The following is a 9,068-nucleotide window of genomic DNA, read 5'->3' as shown; positions in this document are numbered from 1 at the left end:
GCTGAGGCAGGAGGATCGCTTAGAACCCGGGGGGCGGAGGTTGCAGTGAGCCGAGAACCTGCCACTGCACTCCAGTTTGGGTGACAAAACAAGACTCTGTCTTGAGGAAAAAAAAAATCAGCCGGGTGTGGTGGCACATGCCTGTGGTCCCAGCTACTCAGGAGGGTGAAGTGGGAAGATTGATTGAGCCTGGGAAGTAAAGGCTGCTGTAAGTTACAATTGCACCACTGCACTCCAGGCTGGATGACACAGTGAGAACTTGTCTCAAAAAAATAAAAAAGAAAAAAAGAAAATTTCTGAAAATAAGTCTTAAGAGTTTTGAATTAGGTTTCTGACATTAAGTTGCCATAGAAACTAGCTGAGCCCTTTCTTTTCTTGGGAGTGTTTACAATTGTCCATAGAGATAAAACATTTTTAAAAAAATCTGCTCATTTAAATCAAAGTAGCATGTGGGTTAAACCAAGATACTTTTTATGTCCATGCTATTTTTCTGATAGAAAATAAAGATAACAGAGGCCGGGCGCGGTGGCTCATGCCTGTAATCCCAGTACTTTGGGAGACTGAGGCGGGCAGACTATCTGAGATCAAGAGTTCAAGTCTAGCCTGGCCAAAATGGTGAAACCCCGTCTCTACTAAAAATACAAAAATTAGCCTGGTGTGGTGGTGCATGCCTGTAATCCCAGCTACTTGGGAGGCTGAGGCAGGAGAATTGGAAAAAGAAAAAGAAAATAAAGGTGACAGAGGCCTGGCCAGGAGTGTTGGCTCATGCCTGTAATTCCAGCACTTTGGAAGGCCAAGATGGGAAGATTGCTTGAGCCCAGGAATTCAAGACCAGTCAGGGCGATGTAGGGAGATTCCCATCTCTATAGAAAAATATTATGTTTATATAAAATTTGAAAAGATAAATATTCAGTGAACATGTTTTTTGAATCAATGAGTCACTTAGGATTATGACTTGAATTCCATTATGTGCAATCTGAGCATTAGATATTTTCAGGCTGGGCGCGGTGGCTCACGCTGTAATCCCAGCACTTTGGGAGGCTGAGGCGGGTGGATCACCCGAGGTCAGGAGTTTGAGACCAGCCTGGCCAACATGGCGAAACCCTGCTTCTACTAAAAATGCAAAAAAATTAAAAAAAAAAAAAAAAAGAAAAGAAATCTTGAGATGTTTAGTTGGAAAAAAAAAAATTAGCCAGGCGTGGTGGTTTGCATCTGTAATCTCAGCTACTCAGGAGGCTGAGGCAGGAGAATCGCTTGAATCCAGGAGGAGGAGGGTGCAGTGAGCCGAGATGGTGCCACTATACTCCAGCCTGGGTGACAGAGTGAGACTCCATCTCAAAAAACAACAACAAAATATATTGATTCATACAAAGAGACAATGCTGTATAATTCCACTAATATGAGGTACCTAGAATATTCAAATTGACAGACAGTAGAATGGTGGTTAGCAGGGCTGTGGGGGGATGGGTAATGGGAGTGAGAGTTTATTGGGAACACAGTTTCAGATTGGGAAGATGAGAAAGTTCTGGAGATAGATGGTGGTGACGGTGGCACAATGTGAATATACTTAATGCCACTGAACTTCAAAAGGGTTAAGATGGGTCAGTTGCGGTGACTCACATCTGCAATCCCAGCACTTTGGAAGGCCAAAGCAGGAGAACTGCTTGAGGCCAAGAGTTTGAGATCAGCCTGGGCTACAAAGCAAGACCCCATCTCTACAAAAGATAAAAAAAATTAGCCAAGTATGGTTGCGTGCACTTATAGCCCCAGCTACTCTGGAGGCTGAGGTGGGAGGATGGCTTAAGCCCAGGAGTTTGTGGCTACAGTGAGCTGTGATCACACCACTACACTCCAGCCTGGTTAACAGAGACCATGTCTCTCCAAAAAAAAAAAAAAAAAGAAAAGAAAAGAAAATGATTACAATGGTAAATTTCATATTGTGTATTTTATGTTGCATATCATGTTATGCATATTACATATGTTGCATATGCATGATGATATGTTGCTTATATTTGCATATTTATGTTATGTAGTATATATGTATATCATGTATATGTTATGTATATATTAACAAATTTTAAACATTGAATCAGTAGTCTTCATTATTTTGGCCACCAATTCCTAGCTGCTCCCAGGAAAGAACAGAAAGATGTGGAAGTAGATTTTTTTTTTTTTTGAGACAAGAGTCTCACTCTGCTGCCCAGGCTGGAGTGCAGTGGCACGATCTCAGCTTACTGCAAACTCCATCTCCTCGATTCAAGTGATTCTCCTGCCTCAGCCTCCCAAAGTGCTGGGATTACAGGTGTGAACCATTGCACCCAGCCTAGCTGCCATTTTGGGGACGAAACTCTTGAATGCGTCAGAGACTCCACTTCCATTGTGTATGATGGGCTAGTTGTGAGGCAGGTACAGCAGTCCATGCTTGTAATCCCAGCACTTTGGGAGGCTGAGGTGGGAGGATCACAAAGTCAGGAGTTCAAGACCAGGCTGACCAACACAGTGAAACCCCGTCTCTACTGAAGGTACAAAAATTAGCCAGGTGTGGTCGTAGGCACCTGTAATCCCGGCTACTCGGGAGGCTGAGGCAGGAGAATCGCTTGAATCTGGGAGGCGGAGCTTGTAGTGAGCTGAGATCTTGCCACTGCACTCCAGCCTGGGCAACAGATCTAGACTCCACCTCAAAAAGGAAAAAAAAAAAGAAAAGAGAGCACAGTGGATTCACTTCCATGTTCTCTCAACAGATGTCACTTCTTAAATATCTCTCAATTTCATCTCTTCACAGCCCACTGTTACTACCCTACCCCAAGCCACCAGCATCTCTTTTGGGAACAACTATAGTGGACTCCCAAACTTATCCACTCAGGCTCACCTCCAACCTAGCCAGGTGGATTTTAAAGAAGCCCATGTGTGGCTGGACACGGTGGCTCCTGCTTGTAATCCCAACATTTTGGGAAGTGAGGCAGGGGCATTGCTTAAGTCCAGAAGTTTGAGACCAGCCTGGGTCACATAGCAAGACCCTATGTCTACAAAAAATGAAAATAACTAAATAATTATCCAGGCTCCTGGGCTCGAGCAGTTCTCCTGCTTCAATCTCCTGAGAGATTAAATTATTATTTTTTTTGAGATGGAGTTTTGCTCTTGTTTTCCAGTCTGGAGTGCAATGACAAGATCTCAGCTCACTACAACCTCTGCCTTCCAGATTGAAGAGATTCTCCTGCCTTAGCCTCCCGAGTAGCTGGGATTACAGGTGTGTGCCACCACACCCTACAAATTTTTTGTATTTTTAGTAGAGACGCGGTTTCACCATGTTGGCCAAGCTGGCCTCAAACTCCTGACCTCAGGTGATCCACCCACCTCAGCCTCCCAAAGTGCTGGGATTAGAGGCCTGAGCCACTGCACCCGGCTTTAATTTTTTAATTTTAATTTTTGTAGAAGCAGGGTCTGGCTCTGTCATGTAGGCTGGAGTGCAATGATGTAATTGTGGTTCACTGCAGCCTCAGCCTCCTGGGCTCAAGCCATCTTCCCACCTTGGCCTCCCAAAGTGCTGGCATTACAGGTGTGAGCCACCGTGCCCAGCCCCATTGTCAATTTTTATCTTTGGCCTTTCATTGGCACCTTCCTTGTCACCTCGTAAATATTCAATGAACATTTGTGGAATGAATGAACTGGCTGTCTGAATCTGAATTTCTGCCTCCAGCTGTCTCTGTCTGGTGACATGGGGGATGGGGTGTGATCTAGAGTTACCAGAGTGTTTATTTATAAATGAGATACTTCTCCAGGAGTCAATTTCCTTTCCCACTCAGAAAGGAAATATATAATTTGTTAAATAAGTTTACACATGGGGGCTTAGGACAGGCTCCTTCATGAGATGAAGTGACTGCTGTTTACAAACGAAGACTGTGAAGTGTGTTAGGGTCTCATGAAAAGGACAGCTTATGTGTTTCTCAGTGGAATGAATGAAGAACAAGGGATGGGGATTCCCAGGAGCACACAGCCCCTGGCTATTAGAGCTGACCTCTCCTGGGTTTACAGTGTTTATCACCCATGGGTCAGAATGCATCCCTTGTGACCTACTATGAGTGTGGAAATGGCACAAGTCTCCTAATTATCATTGGCCCATAATCTGTGGGTTCCAGCACACAGTGAATATGCAAGTCCTGCCAGGCGTCGTGACTGGTGTCTGTAGTTCCAGCTACTGGGGAGGCTGAGGCAGGAGGATTGCTTCAGCCCAGGAGTTCTGGGCTGTAGTGCACTCTACCGTCTGGGTGTTTCCACTAAGTTTGGCATCAATATGGTAACCTCCTGGGTGCAGGGAACCATCAGGTTGCCTAAGAAGACAAGGGTCTTGCTCTGTCACCTAGGCTTGACTGCAGTGGTTTGACCATGGCTCACCACAGCCTCCGTCTCCTGGGCTCAAGTGATCCTCCCACTTTAACCTCCTGAGTAGCTGGGACTATAGGCACATACCATCACACCCAGCTAATTTATTTTATTTTTTGTAGAGATGGGGCTCTCACTATGTTGCCCAGGCTGGTCTCGAACTCCTGGGCTCAAGCCATTCTCCTGCTTTGGCCTCTCAAAGAGCTGGGATTACAGATGTGAGCCTCTGCACCCAGCTTTCTGGGTATTTTAATTTGTGGATTTAAGATACTCACAAATTAGCATGATATTTACAAGAATCAAATGTGGTAGTTGTGATGGATTTTTTTTTTTTTTGAGACAGAGTTTCGCTCTTGTTGCCCAGGCTGGAGTGCAATGGTGTGATCTCGGCTCACTGCAACCTCCTCCACCTCCCAGATTCAAGCAATTCTCCTGCCTCAGCCTCCTAAGTAGCTGAGATTACAGGCATGTGCCAATGTCATACCTGGCTAATTTTGTATTTTTAGTAGAGATGGGGTTTCTCCATGTTGGTCAGGCTGGTCTCGAACTCCTGACCTCAGGTGATCTGCCCACCTCGGCCTCCCAAAGTGCTGGGATTACAGGCGTGAGCCACCAGGCTCGGCCATGATGGTTAATATTATATGTCAATATGAGTGGGCCATGAGGTGCCCAGATTAAACATGGCTAAGCCTGCACACTTGTTAACACGTGTTAAATTTCCATACTTAAAATTAACACGTGTTAAGCCTCTGTACTGATATGTTAAGTACTTATGTATTCAGCAAAGCAGCATTTTCCACAAAATACCTCACTGCTCAGAACATTAAGGCAGGTATTGACGCTCCCATTTTACAGAAGAAGATAAACTAAATTTTAGAGATTATATGGTGAGAATGTACCAGCCCTCAGACACGTGCTGAAATCTCTGGTTTCCTGCTTTTCCTACTCGGCCTGGACTAATGGCTTATTTTGTAAGACAGGGAGCACAGAACCCCAGTGAGATGAAATTATTGTTTATAAGGGCTTGTCCTGGCCCCAGCCAATGGACAGGCTGCGATGAGAATGCATAAAGAATTCTGCAAAGGCTGAGCACAGTGGCTCATGCCTGTAATCCCAGTACTTTGGGAGGCTGAGGCGGGGAGGATCTCTTGAGCCCAGGAGTTTGAGACCAGTTTGGGCAACACAGTGGGACTGTTTCCACAGAAAATTTAAAAATTAGCCAAGCGGGATGGCCTAAGCCTGGTGTCCCATCTATTCAGGAACCTGAGGTGGGAGGATAGCTTAAGCCTGGGAGATCAAGGCTACAGCGAGTTGTGATCCCATCACTGCACTCCTGCCTGGGTGACAGAGTGAGACCCTGTCTTCGAAATAAAAATAAATTAAAAAATAGGTCGGGTGTGGTGGCTCACACCTATAATCCCAGCACTTTGGGAAGCCAAGGCAGGCAGATCACCTGAGGTCAAGAGTTCAAGACTAGCCTGGCTAACATGGTAAAACCTAGTCTCCACTAAAAATACAAAAAAAAAAAAAAAAAAAAAAAAAAAACTTAGCTAGCTGTGGTGGTGTGTGCCTGTAATCCCTGCTACTTGGGGAGGCTGAGGCAGGAGAATTGCTTGAACCCAGGAGGCAGAGGTCGTAGTGAGCCAAGATCGCACCACTGCACTCCATCCTGGTGACAGAGGGAAACTCCATCTCAAAAAAATAAATAAAGGATTCTGCAAATGTCAGCCCATTCTTCTGCTCAAAATATATAATAACAAAGAAAACAAAGCAAAGATGTCATAGCTATGGTTTTGTTGCCACGAGAATACCCTGGTCAAGGCTGGAGGATGGTGCAGACATACCGTATTTAACCACTTGTTAGTTTCATTTGTAATTCACACATATGGCACATGGGCCTCTGTGCTCTCATCCTGGGTCAGCCAACATCAGGGGCAGGAATGAGAGCACCAGCACTTCAAGAAGGAAGGATGGACCTGGCAAGTTGAGTGTTTCTGAGAGGTTAGAATGAGGCCACCAGGGTGAGCACATGCAGATGATGGGTAGGTGGGTGAGTTGTTGCTGGATACGGCAGAAGAAGCTGCATTTTGGGGGTAATGCGGGTGGGAGCAGAGAGGACAAAGGTGCAGGTGGTAACGAGATCATAGGAGAGGATAGAGTGCTGCAGAAAATATACTTTTTAAAAATTTTATTATTATTTTTTAGATGGAGTCTCTGTCTCCCAGGCTGGATAGCAGTGGCAGGATCTCAGCTCACTGCAGCCTCTGCCTCCTGGATTCAAGTGATTCTTCTGCCTCAGCCTCCTAAGTAACTGGGACTACAGGTGCACACCACCATGCCCGGATACTTTTTCTATTTTTAACAGAGACAGGATTTTGCCATGTTGACCAGGATGGTCTTGAACTCCTGACCTCCAGTGATCCTCCCACCTAGGCCTCCAAAAGTGTTGGGATTATAGGCATGAGCCACTGCGCCCAGCCAGAACTGTAGGAAACATTTTAAGACTCCAGCTGCCAGTGGTCTTGGAATAGGTAGGTTCACAGGTGGCTCTAGGAGGGCCTAGCCTACTGGGGAACATTAGTGCTTCCTGAGTTTCTCTCTTCTCTTTGTTCTTCCTGCAGCTTTCTATCTGTACTGGAACTTTGGACTCAATAGCTTTTTTTTTTTTTTGGAGACAGATTCTCCCTTTGTCACCGAGGCTGGAGCACAGTGGTGGGATCTCAGCTCACTGCAACCTCCACCTCCTGGGTACAAGCAATTTTCCTGTCTCAGCCTCCCAGGTAGCTGGGATTATAGGCGCACACCACTATGCCTGGCTAATATTTGTATTTTTAGTAGAGATAGGGTTTCACCATGTTAGCCAGGCTGGTCTTGAACTCCTGACCTCAGGTGATTCTCCCGCCTTGGCCTCCCAAAGTGCTGGGATTATAGGCGTCAACCACCATGCCTGGCCTGGACTTGGTAGCTCTTGGCGTGACTATTGGTCTAGCTGATTTTCTGGGTAGTCCAGAGCCCTTATGGGTGTCAGACTTTACATTCCCAGTGCCTTCTAACTGACCCTCAAAAGAAGACAGAAGCTACATCATTTCTTATGTAAATGCTGCAGGAGAGGACAATTCCTTAAAGTTATTGGAGAGACTATTGGATATATTATGTCTTTTTTTCCCCTCATGCTTAGACGCTTACTCTAAATTACTCAGTGGAATTGATGGCAAAAGCCCTTTAGTTCATTAATGAACAGACCTTTGTCTGGCTGTGTCTTCATGGGCTTACTAGAGCATTGTTGGGGGAAGAAAAGGCTGAAATAAAGATGAGAGTGGCCGGGCACCATGGCTCACACCTGTAATCCCAGCATTTTGGGAGGTTGAGGTGGGAGACTATTTGAGATCAGGAGTTCAAGACCAGTCTGAGCAACACAGGCTAAAATTATTTAAAAATTAATAATTTAAAATTAATTTAAAATTATTTAAAAATTAATAATCTAAAAAAATTTAAAAATTAGCCTGGGTGTGGTGGTGCATGCGTGTGACTCCAGCTACTCAGGAGGCTGAGGCAGGAGGATCCCTTGAGCCCAGGTAGTTGAGGCTGCAGTGAGCTGTGTCGTGCCACTGCATTCTAGCTGGGTGAAAGAGCAAGGCTCTATCTCCAAAAAAAGGAAAAAAGTGAAGCTAGAGATGAAAAATACACTGGATGGGATTAGCAGATTAGACACTGAAGAAAAAACACGTAATGAATTTGAAAACATAGCAATGGAAAAGAGGCCATGTGCAGTGGCTCACCCCTGTAATCCTAGCACTCGGAGAGGCTAATGCAGGTGGATCTCTTGAGCTCAGGAGTTTGAGACCAGCTTGGACAACATGGTGAAAACTCATCTCTACAAAAAAATTTAAAAAGTAGCCAGGTGTGGTGGTGCATGCCTGTGGTCCCAGCTACCAGGGAGGATCGCCTGAGCCCAGGAGGTCAAGGCTGCAGTGAACCAAGATTGTGCCACTGCACTCCAGCCTGAGCAACAGAGCAAGGCCCTGTCTTTAAAAAAAACAAAACAAAAAAAAAACAAAAAAAAACCCAAGCCCCTCCTAAACACCCCCACATCACAATAGAAAAGATACAAGCTGAAACACAGAGAGAAACAATCATAGAAGAAATAAAACCAGACGTCAGTGAGCTCTTGGACAACTTCAAGTGGCTTAATATATGTATAATTGGAGTCTCAGAAGAAAGGAGAGAGAGGAGGGAACAAAAAAATATTTGAAGAAATAATGGCAGAAAATTTTCCACATTTGATGAAAGTATGCTCAAGAAGCTCAATGAACCTCCAGAAAAAAATAAGAGAAAGAAAAAGAAGGAGGAGCCAACAATTATAAAGGGCACATTATTATAAAATTCTTTAAAACTAGTAATAAAGAGAAGATGAATATCATAAAGGCAGCCAGAAAAAAGAGACACAATATGTTCAGAGGAACAAAGATAAGATTGACATCAGACTTCTCTCTCTCTTATTTTTTTTTTTTTGAGATGGGATCTTGCTATGTTGCCTAGGCTTGTCTTGAACTCCTGGGCTCAAGCAGTCCTGAGTAGCTGGGATTACAGGTACATGCCACTGTGCCCAGTGACATCAGACTTCTGATCAGAAACAATACAGGCCAGAAGGAAGAGGAGGAATTTTTTTAAAAGAACTGCAAGAAAAA

This window comes from Aotus nancymaae, unplaced genomic scaffold, assembly GCF_030222135.1.
Source record: "Aotus nancymaae isolate 86718 unplaced genomic scaffold, 86718_ANA_hifiasm-v0.15.2.pri h1tg000015l_0, whole genome shotgun sequence".
NCBI lineage: Eukaryota > Metazoa > Chordata > Mammalia > Primates > Aotidae > Aotus > Aotus nancymaae.
This window is presented reverse-complemented; position numbering follows the sequence as displayed.